At 39.2% G+C, this 12,119-nt stretch overlaps 1 protein-coding gene across 1 annotated transcript in view; it reads left to right on the forward strand.

Annotated features, from left to right (window-relative positions):
- Nucleotides 1-12,119, forward strand: part of LOC124711317 (mevalonate kinase) — a 32,105-nt gene that overhangs the window by 7,600 nt on the left and 12,386 nt on the right. The gene's annotated exons all lie outside the window — the stretch shown is intronic.

Consider the following 12,119-nt stretch of genomic DNA (forward strand, 5'->3'; position numbering starts at 1 on the left):
CAATGTACTTTCACATTTCATTGGCAAATTTGTATGTCAGTGTTAGTATCTAAAATAACCTTTACACTGTGATTTGGTGTGACTGCTGTATTTACCTTGCATATATATTTCTCTACTTATGGCCATTTGGCCTGGGTCTTTTTGAATTAATTTTTGGAACTGCATTTTGGTCTGTCATGCAGTCGATATAATTTTTATGTAGAGCAAAATGTATTACAGTCTCTGACATAAGACGTGTCAGCTCATCGAATTTAGCAAGAGTAAAAACCTTCACCACAAATGAACCACTGTTATGAGCCTGAAAAAACTGTGATGGTTAAGACTCAGGCTTCTCTTTACAGACTGAAATTGCCAAGTAGTTATGTGGGTTTAGATTATGCATGATTTCCTTAACTCAGTGCAGACAGTCGTCAGGCGAGACCCTTCAATGTACCGTGGCTGGTGCTTCACACATCCTTTTCTAAGAGACTGTCCTGTTGACAAGCCATAAAACTCAATATGTTGTTCTTTCCTGTAGGAGTAAGGGGACATCATGATGCACTGTAGAATTCTGAAGTTTAACGTGTTCTCTGTAGATGCTTTAAAACTCTTTGACTTGCTCAGTCTTAAATACTGCACATTTCAAAAAGATTCATCTGACTTCACAGAATTTTAATTTACATATGAGTGAAGAAAGGAACTTGCAGTAATTTTAGTTTATGTGTAGGACTATATAGAGTTTTTATTCTTATAAGAATTGTCCAATTTTACAAGAGTATATCTTTTATGTCCATGCCATACAGCCTTGGGTATAGTTTACAATTACATTGTGAGATTTGTATGGGTTTTCCTGCTGACGAGACAGGTGGCACACTGGATAAGCCAAATATTGGAGAGTGGTTTTGTGTGTTCTCTGAGAAACAATGTTCATGAAAAAAGACAGAGAGAGAGAGAGAGAGAGAGAGAGAGAGAGAGAGAGAGTTTGAGTTTGATAGTTTTGGTTATGTGACTGTTCACTATTAGTTTGTAACCCAGAGAATAATTAACAGTTCTATGTGCAAGTTGGAAACATTTTTCCTACAAATTTTGGCAAGTCTGTCCTGATCAACTGGAAGAATGATGATACCTTTTGCTGCCATATCTGGGACTTTTATGATGGAACATTTCTGAGGGCTGTTTTGCCTGCAGTGATGTAGCGATGTGTAATTGCGTTGATTTTAGGTCTGCAAGGAGGATCAACATTTTAATGACAATTAGCAGTAACAGAGTTACACAAGGAGAAATTTTAAACAATGCGACGGAAGGAAAAATAACCGACAAAGAAGGGGAGAAACTCTAGAAATGGCATTATTAAGTGAAATTGAAAAAGTGATGCTTGAATCCATTAAATCTCTAAATAAGTTAATTTTGGGAACAGTTCCAGCTGACAGAAGGAATTGGAAATGATTGAGAGAATTTCCTTATTTTACTTTCCAGACAGTAGCTGGTGAACTTAAAGGTAAGGCATCATTTATTGTAGCATCATTTTCAGAAGTGGAGTTGGGAGCAATCTGCAACATACAAAGGTCATCAGAAGTCGGTTCCACAGAGCTCCACGATTTGCAACGATCGGGGAGACCATCCACAGCTGTCACACCTGACATTTTGCGGTGAGATGATGTAGTCATTTGCGAGGACAGATGCATTACGACTTGGTAGTGGGCACGGCATCTGTCAATCAGCAAAGCAAGTGTGGCTGGAATTATCCGCCCTCTTGGATATTCAAAAGAGAGTGCAGGATGGGTCCCGCGGTGTCTAATGGTGGATCACAAATCATACAGAAAAAAACATTTGTCTTGATATGCTGCAACATTTTGAAGCTGAGGGGAAGGCCTTCTTGGCCTGGATTGTACAGATGATGAATCCAGGGTTCACCATTTTGAGCCCGAAACAAAATTACAGTCGATGGAATGGCACCATTCCAACTCCCCACAGAAGAAAAAATTCAAAGCAACTGCTTCTTCCGGTAAAGTGTGATTCTCACGGATGTGATGCCAAGAGGCAGTACCATTAATTTAGAAGCGTGTGCAACATATTGACAAAACTCGAGACGCCCTTCCGGTGACTTCAGCACCACTGCAACCCAGGAGATGTTTTGCTGCAACACGATAGTGCTTAACCCCACACAAATTGAGGATTGCTGAACACATCGCAAAACAGGGTTGGACAGTGTTACCCCATCCATCCTGCAGCCCTGACCTGGCCCCTCAGACTTCCACTTCTTTGGGCTATTAAAGGATGCCATTTATATTTTGAGGATGATGATGAGGAGGTGATTCACACAGTGAAGCACTGGCTCTGCCACCAGGATGAGGATTGGTACTGACAGGGCATACATGCCCTTTTTTCACACTGGAGGAAGGCCATAGAGCGGGATGGATATTATGTAGAAAAATAGGGTGTGTACATAAAACACCATTCTTTTGTGTGTGTATTCTCATTATGTTCAGTGAAAAATAATTGAAGAAAAGAAATGGGGTGCATTAATGTCTAGGCAACCATCGTATTTTGTATAGATAACAGGACAAAAAATGAAATGACTATCGAAATTTGTTATTATTTATCCAACATTGACAAACTTGCGGTGAAAATTGATGATGACATAGAATGTGAAGAGAATGCTAATGATTATGAAGAAAGGATGCAGTCTCTCAAAAAAAGACAGAAGAAATTCCATTTTAGAAACAGGTGATAAAAGCAAAACAATTCTTACTTCATTCACTAGATCAATGTAAATTTTCTCTGTCATTTTGTGATGTTGAGTGTTCTCTTACATCATTTATCAGTAGTGACAGATATCCATGTAAAAAGTGGATCATTGATTTTGAGGAAACAGCATTTTTAACGGGCTGGAGTCAACTGCAAATGCTTGTTTTAGCAAAAAAATCACTTGATGATATGGCTAATCCTTTTATTCAAGGTGAGAAAGGCTTTACATTGTGGGCTGCACTGAAGAAAGCTTTGCAAGAACAAGTCGGCATGAAAAATGGCGTGGAGATCCACAACTGCTGTTTCAGTGATAGGAAAAATGGGAAGTCTTTCTTTAAAAATATTTTGTCATAATGAAAGAAATTGCCAGCCATACTGATATTGATAATGACTTGCTGTTGCAGTATGTGATTGACAGGATAGAAGATAATTGAGGTACGAAACTTCTAGATTCAGGCACAAAATTTCTACTTTGTAGTGCTAGAAGTGTGGAAGAGTTTAAGGAAAAAATGAAGCATTGCAAAAGAATTGTGAAATCATTGCCAAATAGAAATAACCAAAGTTACAGCAATGGAAATTTTGGAAATTCCAGTGAGAAAGATGCTAAAGACTGGTAACAGAAACACTAAAAGCTCAGCTTGTGATCCAAACAGGAAGTATTTCATTTGTGGTGCCAGTGCCCACAGGTCAACTGGTTGCAACCACAAGAGCAAGAGAAAGAGATGCTTCAATTGCAACAAGTTTGGTCAATCTCATCTGAATGCATGAAGGAGAAGAATGATCAACAATTTACAGTATTTAACATTCATTTTCTGAGCATTGCTGGTGAATTAAATAAAAATTTAGTTTCTACAGGTAATCGTATAACTCTCTTGGCAAATGCCTTTCCAAGATTGATGTCTGAAATACTCCTCTGTGATACAGACAAGGGGGAGATTGAGTCAATAATTAAATCACTGAAGTCTAAGGACTCTCATGGTTACGATGGAGTGCCTATCAGAGTATTAATGTACTGTGCTGCACATGTTAGCCATGTATTTAGCCATATTTGTAATTTTTCCTTTAGGAATGGTCAGTTTTCTAAATGATTAAAGTATTCAGTAGTAAATCCGCTTTATAAAAAAGGAGAAAGGGATAATGTAGATAATTTTAGACCTATTTATATGCCATCAGTGTTTGCTAAAGTTATTGAAAATGCTATGTATGTAAGGATAATTGATCATTTTATATGATTTGCTATCACATGTACAGTTCGGCTTTAGAAGTTGTTTAACAACTGAAAGCGCTATATTCTCATTTCTCTGTGAGGTACTGGATGGGTTAAACAAAAGGTTTCGAACCCTAGGCACATCTTTTGATTTAACTAAGGCGTTTGTGTTGATCACAAAATATTGCTCCAGAAGTTGGACCATTACAGAATAGAGGGAGTAGCTCACAATTGGTTCACCTCTTACTTTCGCAACAGACAGCAAAAGGTCATTGGGCAGTGCTGGGGCCAGTCCTGTTACTTATTTATATAAATGATATGCTCTATAATATTACAGGTAACTCTGTAATATTTTTGTTTGCTGATGACACTAGCTTGGTAGTAAAGGATGTTATGTGTAACATTGGCTCAGTTTCAAATAGTGCAGTTCATGACATAAGTTCATGGCTTGTAGAAAATAAACTAATGCTAAATCACAGTAAGACTCAGTTTTTACAGTTTGTAACACACAGTTCAACAAAACCTGACATTTTAATTTCACGAAATGGGCATGTGATCTCGTGAAACTAAACAGTTCAAATTTGTAGGTGTTCAGATAGGTGGTAAACTGTAGTGGAAAGCCCAAGTTCAGGATTTTGTTCAAAGACTTAATGCTGCTATTTTTACTATTCGGATGATATCTGAAGTAAGTGATCATTCAACATGAAAATTAATCTACTTTTCTTTATTTTCATGATATGAATATAATAGAGGGAAACATTCCACGCGGGAAAAATATATTTAAAAACAAAGATGATGTGACTTACCATACGAAAGCACTGGCAGGTCGATAGAAACACAAACAAACACATACATACACACAAAATTCTGCTTTCGCAACCAATGGTTGCTTCGTCAGGAAAGAGGGAAGGAGAGGGAAAGACGAAAGGATGTGGGTTTTAAGGGAGAGGGTAGGGAGTCATTCCAATCCCGGGAGCGGAAAGACTTACCCTGGGGGGAAAAAAGGACAGATATACACTCGCGCGCACACACACACACACACACACACACACACACACACACACACACACACACACACATATATATCCATCTGCACATATACAGACACAAGCAGACATTTGTAAAGGGAAAGAGTTTGGGCAGAGATGTCAGTCGAGGTGGAAGTACAGAGGCAAAGATGTTGTTGAAAGACAGGTGAGGTATGAGCGGCGGCAACTTGAAATTAGCGGAGGTTGAGGCCTGGCGGATAACGAGAAGAGAGGATATACTGAAGGGCAAGTTCCCATCTCCGGAGTTCTGACAGGTTGGTGTTAGTGGGAAGTATCCAGATAACCCGGACGGTGTAACACTGTGCCAAGATGTGCTGGCCGTGCACCAAGGCATGTTTAGCCACAGGGTGATCCTCATTACCAACAAACACTGTCTGCGTCTGTGCATTCATGCGAATGGACAGTTTGTTGCTGGTCATGCCCACATAGAAAGCTTCACAGTGTAGGCAGGTCAGTTGGTAAATCACGTGGGTGCTTTCACACATGGCTCTGCCTTTGATCGTGTACACCTTCCAGGTTACAGGACTGGAGTAGGTGGTGGTGGGAGGGTGCATTGGGCAGGTTTTACACCAGGGGCGGTTACAAGGGTAGGAGCCAGAGGGTAAGGAAGGTGGTTTGGGGATCCATTTTCTTGTGCAGAAAGGTGTGCAGTATACTGCTGCATCCATTTGCAATAAGCTACCCCAAGAATTCAAAAATCTTAGCAGTAATCCAAGAGCTTTCAATTTTGTGTGTATGTATGTGTTTGTTTGTGTTTTTATCGACCTGCCAGCGCTTTCGTATGATAAGTCACATCATCTTTGTTTTTAAATATATTTTTTTATTTTCATTCGCTTATGTCATATGGTACTGTATTTTGGGGTAATTCTTCCCATTCTAAAAAGATATTTTGGCTCAGAAACAGGTGGTTCGAGCAATAAGTGGTGTAACTTCACGAACCTCTTGTCGACCACTGTTCATGAGTCTGCGTATTTTGACATTGGCCTCTCAGTATATATATTCCTTACTGTCATTTCTTGTTAACAGTATTAGCTTATTCCTAAGAATAAGCAGCTTCAACTCAGTTAATACTTGGCAGAAATCAAACCTGTATTTGGATCGGACTTCCTTAACTCTTGTGCAGAAAGGTGTGCAGTATACTGCTGCATCCATTTTCAATAAGCTACCCCAAGAATTCAAAAATCTTAGCAGTAATCCAAGAGCTTTCAAATCAAAACTGAAGAGTTTCCTCATGGGTCACTCCTTCTATTCTGTCGAGGAGTTCTTTGGAAAATTAAGCTGATTCTTGTTGTATTGTTGATTGCATTTACTTAAACTCATGGCTTGACTTTTTCGGGTTCATAAACATTTTCTTTTTATCTGTTATTACTTTTATGTTGTAATTTCATGTACTGACACTTCCATGACCTTGGAGATTTGCTCCTCAATTTGGTCTTACGGAACTTGATGTGTAAATAAAATAAATAAATAAAATCAAAAGGTGACAATGAATGCAAATTGTGTTAAGAAGAGTATTGACAATTGTAAATTTAAAAATGTACAAATAAGTAACTGAGAGATGAAGATGTTAATTGATTGTGGGCAGTCAACGTAGTTTGTTATGACAAGAGATTTATGAGATTATGAGTGTTCCAAGTTTCCAAGGTACAGGTGTAATATGATTTGGGCAAAACTTCATCTATCTGCAAGGGTGTTTTATGGGAATTGTTGAGATTGATGATATGAAAATTCAATCAGATGTTTAAGTTGTTTCTAGAGAGTAGGAATTTAGAAATGGTAGTTGGGATGGAGTTACTATTAGAAAGCCAGAAAGAGAAGCTCATCTTATATCGATCCATATAGCAGACAAACCAGATTTAGATACTGAAAGCTGTGGTAGTAGTGAAACAAAGGAACATATAAATGATTTAGTAACTGATTACACCCCAACAGACAAAGCTTGTCACAATGAAGGTTATTGTGAGAAAAGAGCAACCAACATATACTAGACCCAGAAGATTGTCACCAGAATGAAAAGAAATTGTTGACAACGAAGTCCACATGAGGCTTCATCAAGGAATAATATAACAAAGCTCATGTGAATATATGAGGCCTGTCTAAAAAGTATCCAACCTTTGGCCAGAAAAAATTTTTCCAATACCTGACTGGGTTGGGACCCTTATCCCCTACAAAGTAGGCCCCTTGTGCTTTCACACACTTAGCCCACTGATCCTTCCATAGCTGGAAACACCTGTAGAAGTCATCTTTTGGAAAGGTGCTCAGCTCTGTCGTTCTGTTCCGCTTTCTCTCTTCTCTGCTCTCAAAATGGGACCTTTTCAGTGGCGTCTTCAATTTTGGAAACAACCAGAAGTTGCAAGGAGCCATGTCTGGAGAGTAGGGAGGTTGGCGAACAGCTGTAATTCCATGTTTGGCCAAGAAATTTTGGATGAACTGGGACGAATGTGCGGGGGCTTTGTCGCGATGCAGTTGCCATTTTTTCGCCATCCACATGTCTAGTCTTTTGCGTCAAACTGCATCACGGAGTCGCCGGAGAACATCTTGATAGTACTCCTTTGTCACTGTTTGTCCTTCCAGTGTGATTCGTGATGCACAATACCATGGACATCAAAGAAAACAGTCAGCATCACCTTTTTTGCTTCGCACCTGCTGCACTTTCTTCTGCCTTGGAGACTCTGGGTGTGTCCATTGCGACGACTGTCTTTTTGTTTCTGGGTCGTATCCATACATCCATGACTCATCTCCAGTTATCACGGTGTTCAGAAATGCAGGATCAGTATTGGTGGTGTCCAGAAGGTCCTGTGCAACATCAGAATGGAGGTCTTTTTGTTCCAGTGACAACAACTTAGGCACAAATTTTGCAGCCACTCGGTGCGTGTTCAAATCATCATGCAAAATTGCACGTGCAGAATATTTACTCACTCCAACCTCTTGGGCCATCTCCTGCATGGCCAAACAACGATCTGCCATCACCAAATTTTGCACTCTCTCAACAACAGCTGCACTCCCAGCTGCCTGGAGCCTGCCCGAATGGTGGTCACTCTCCGCTGATGTGCGGCCATTTTTGAATTGATTGAACCACTCCTTCATTCATGTTACCCATCGTTTCTTCTCCAAACACCTGCTGAATCTTACGAATTGTTTCGCTTTGAGAATTGCCAAGTTTTTGACAAAATTTGATGCTGTATCTTTGCTCAACAAGTTCAGTCATCTTGAGAGAATTGGTAATCCGACGAACGCATTTTGTAGCACCTCACTCAGTGATCGACAGGCAACAACTGATGCGCTGGAAGGCAGGGACAAAATTCACACATGCTCATAAAGGTCTCTTCCTTTACTGTGTACAGTTTACGCCGTACTATCGTCTCTGCTGTGCACGGGAAAATCAAAGGTCGGATACTTTTTAGACAGACCTTGTACTAGCTAGGTTGTAATTGTAAAAAAGAAAAATGAAGAGTGCAATGACTACAGAAAATTAAACAAAATCACAGTGGAAGATCATTACCCATTGCCTCTCATAGATGATGTATTTGATTATCGAATCCACATGCAGTGTGCCACCATTTTATAAATACTTTTTTTGCATTGGCTCTAAGAGAACATTATGTTTGTTTGCATGGGCAGTGTTAAAAGACCAACAAAGAGTGATGATGAGGCAAGCCAGTGAGGCTTGATTTACTGTTAAAAAACTAAAGCAGTATACAACTTGGAAATTAATTTTTCAAAAAGCCAGTTCTTGAAAAGCACTGTTGAGTTTCTTGATATGTTTCACAATGTGGAAAAATCCAGCCTTCTGAAAAGACAGTAGCTGTTCAAAACTGTCGAGAACGAAAATCTGTTTCAGGAATTCAAAGTTTCCTAGGACTAACAGGATACTTTAGGAAGTTTATCTTAAATTAAATTCAATATTTCTTCTGTTACCCAAGGATTTCTACTAGCCCTCATCTTTTTACCTACTTGATACTCTGCTACCTTCACTACTTCATCCCTCAGAGCTACCCATTCTTCTTCTACTGTGTTTCTTTCCCCCATTCCTGTCAATTGTTCCCTTATGCTCTCCCTGAAACTCTGTACAACCTCTGGTTCTTTCAGTTCATCCAGGTCCCATCTCCTTAAATTCCCACCTTTTTGCAGTTCCTTCAGTTTTAATCTACAGTTCATAACCAATAGATTGTGGTCAGAGTCCACATCTTCCCCTGGAAATGTCTTAAAATTTAAAACCTGGTTCCTAAATCTCTGTCATACCATTATATATTAATTGATGAAAGGAGAAAATACAAAAATGTAGTAAATGAAGCAGGCAAAAGGGAATACAAAGATCTCAAAAATGAGATCAACAGGAAGTGCTAAATGGCTAAGCAGGGATGGCTAGAGGACAAATGTAAGGATGTAGAGGCTTATCTCACTAGGGGTAAGATAGATACTGCCTACAGGAAAATTAGAGAGACCTTTGGAGAAAAGAGAGCCACTTGTGTGAATATCAAGAGCTCAGATGGAAACCCAGTTCTAAGCAAAGAAGGGAAAGCAGAAAGGTGGACGGAGTATATAGAAGGTCTATACAAGGGCGATGTACTTGAGGACAATATTTTGGAAATGGAAGAGGATGTAGATGTAGATGAATATGAAATGGGAGATACGATACTGCGTGAAGAGTTTGACAGAGCACTGAAAGACCTGAGTCGAAACAAGGCCCCGGGAGTAGACAACATTCCATTGGAACTACTGACGGCCTTGGGAGAGCCAGTTCTGAAAAAACTCTACCACCTGGTGAGCAAGATGTATGAGACAGGCGAAATACCCTCAGACTTCAAGAAGAAAATAATAATTCCAATCCCAAAGAAAGCAGGTGTTGACAGTTGTGAAAATTACCGACTATCGGTATTAAGTCACAGCTGCAAAATACTAATGCGAATTCTTTACAGACGAATGGAAAAGCTGGTAGAAGCCGATCTCGATGGAGATCAGTTTGGATTCCGCAGAAATGATGGAACACATGAGGCAATACTGACCCTACGACTTATCTTAGAAAATAGATTAAGGAAAGGCAAACCTACAATTCTAGCATTTGTAGACTTAGAGAAAGCTTTTGACATGCTGACTGGAATACTCTCTTTCAAATTCTATAGGTGGCAGGGGTAAAATACAGGGAGCGAAAGGCTAGTTACAATTTGTACAGAAACCAGATGGCAGTTATAAGAGTCGAGGGGCATGAAAGGGAAGCAGTGGTTGGGAAGGGAGTGAGACAGGGTTGTAGCCTATCCCCGATGTTATTGAATCTGTATACTGAGCAAGCAGTAAAGGAAACAAAAGAAAAATTTGGAGTAGGTATTAAAATCCATGGAGAAGAAATAAAAATGGCGAGGTTCGCCAATGACATTGTAATTCTGTCAGAGAAAGCAAAGGACTTGAAAGAGCAGTTGAACGGAATGGACGGTGTCTTGAAAGGAGGATATAAGATGAACATCAACAAAAGCAAAACGAGGATAATGGAATGTAGACGAATTAAATCGGGTAATGCTGAGGGAATTAGATTAGGAAATGACACTTAGCAGTAGTAAAGGAGTTTTGCTATTTGGGGAGCAAAATAACTGATGATGGTCGAAGTAGAGAGGATATAAAATGTAGACTGGCAATGGGAAGGAAAGCATTTCTGAAGAAGAGAAATTTGTTAACATCGAGTATAGATTTAAGTGTCAGGAAGTCGTTTCTGAAAGTATTTGTATGGAGTGTAGCCATGTATGGAAGTGAAACAAGGACGATAAATAGTTTGGACAAGAAGAGAATAGAAGCTTTCGAAATGTGGTGCTACAGAAGAATGCTGAAGATTAGATGGGTAGATCACATAACTAATGAGGAGGTATTGAATAGAATTGGGGAGAAGAGGAGTTTGTGGCACAACTTGACAAGAAGAAGGGACCGGTTGGTAGGACATGTTCTGAGGCATCAAGGGATAACAAATTTAGCATTGGAGGGCAGCGTGGAGGGTAAAAATGGTAGAGGGAGACCAAGAGATGAATACACTAAGCAGATTCAGAAGGATGTAAGTTGCAGTAAGTACTGGGAGATGAAGAAGTTTGCACAGGATAGAGTAGTATGGAGAGCTGCATCAAACCAGTCTAAGGACTGAAGACAACAACAACAACATCTTAAATTACTCTACAATTGCCAAGCTTCTGAGTGATATACTGAGGCATAATCAAAAATAGGTGTTTGAAGGAAAGCAGAGGCAAGAATTTAAGACACTATGTGATGTTGTTTCATCAGATTCAGTTTTAAAAATCAACAACCCAAAATGCAAAACTGTACTACATCAAGATACAGGCAAAGAATGTTTCAGAGCCTTTTTATTACAAAAATCTCCAGATGATGACAAGTTCCATCCAGTCTCCTATATGAGTGAAAAAACACCACCACCACAAGAGGAAAAATACAGAAGTTACAAGCTTGAAGTTGTGCCTATTGTCCATGCTACTCTGGGTGTATATACTAGGAATATGTTTTTAATTTGAATGGACTGTGGTGGATTCCAAAAGATTATGTATGAGAAGGACCTGTCACCAAGAAGAGCAAAATAGGCTTTAGTCTTGGAAGAGCATACCTACACCATCCAACACAAATATGGCACTAGGATAAGTATGTAGATGTTTTATGTCATTGTGTGAATGTACTGTTTGGTTTTGCAGATGGTTTAATTGCTAGAATCAAGAAAGCTCAAGGAAGGATCATAACTTGGCAGCAATCAAGAGCATTGTCAAAGAATTGTCTTATGAAAAAATTTTAATGAGAGTTGGAATTCTTTTAAAGTTCTGTGATGGAAGAGTTTTAGTATTATATGCATTATGCAGTGTAAAATGGTTAAGCTTGTGCATAACAAAGGACATACACAGTTAAGGGAACTGAAGAGGAAATAAAACAAGGTTATTATATACCTGATTTGACTGACAAGGTGAAAAGAATGATCTCCAGTTGTGTAAAATGTTTAATTGTGAATAAGAAATCAGGTAACAAGGAAAATTTATTTCATCCCTTATTCAAAGAAAGTGCACTATTATATATTTATCACATGGATTGTATTGGACCACTTCAGTCAATTCACATTCTGAGCATTATGGACACATACCAAGTTTGCTCGGTTATAT

The sequence above is a fragment of the Schistocerca piceifrons genome, chromosome 8 (genome assembly GCF_021461385.2).
Source record: "Schistocerca piceifrons isolate TAMUIC-IGC-003096 chromosome 8, iqSchPice1.1, whole genome shotgun sequence".
Classification (NCBI taxonomy): Eukaryota; Metazoa; Arthropoda; class Insecta; order Orthoptera; family Acrididae; genus Schistocerca; species Schistocerca piceifrons.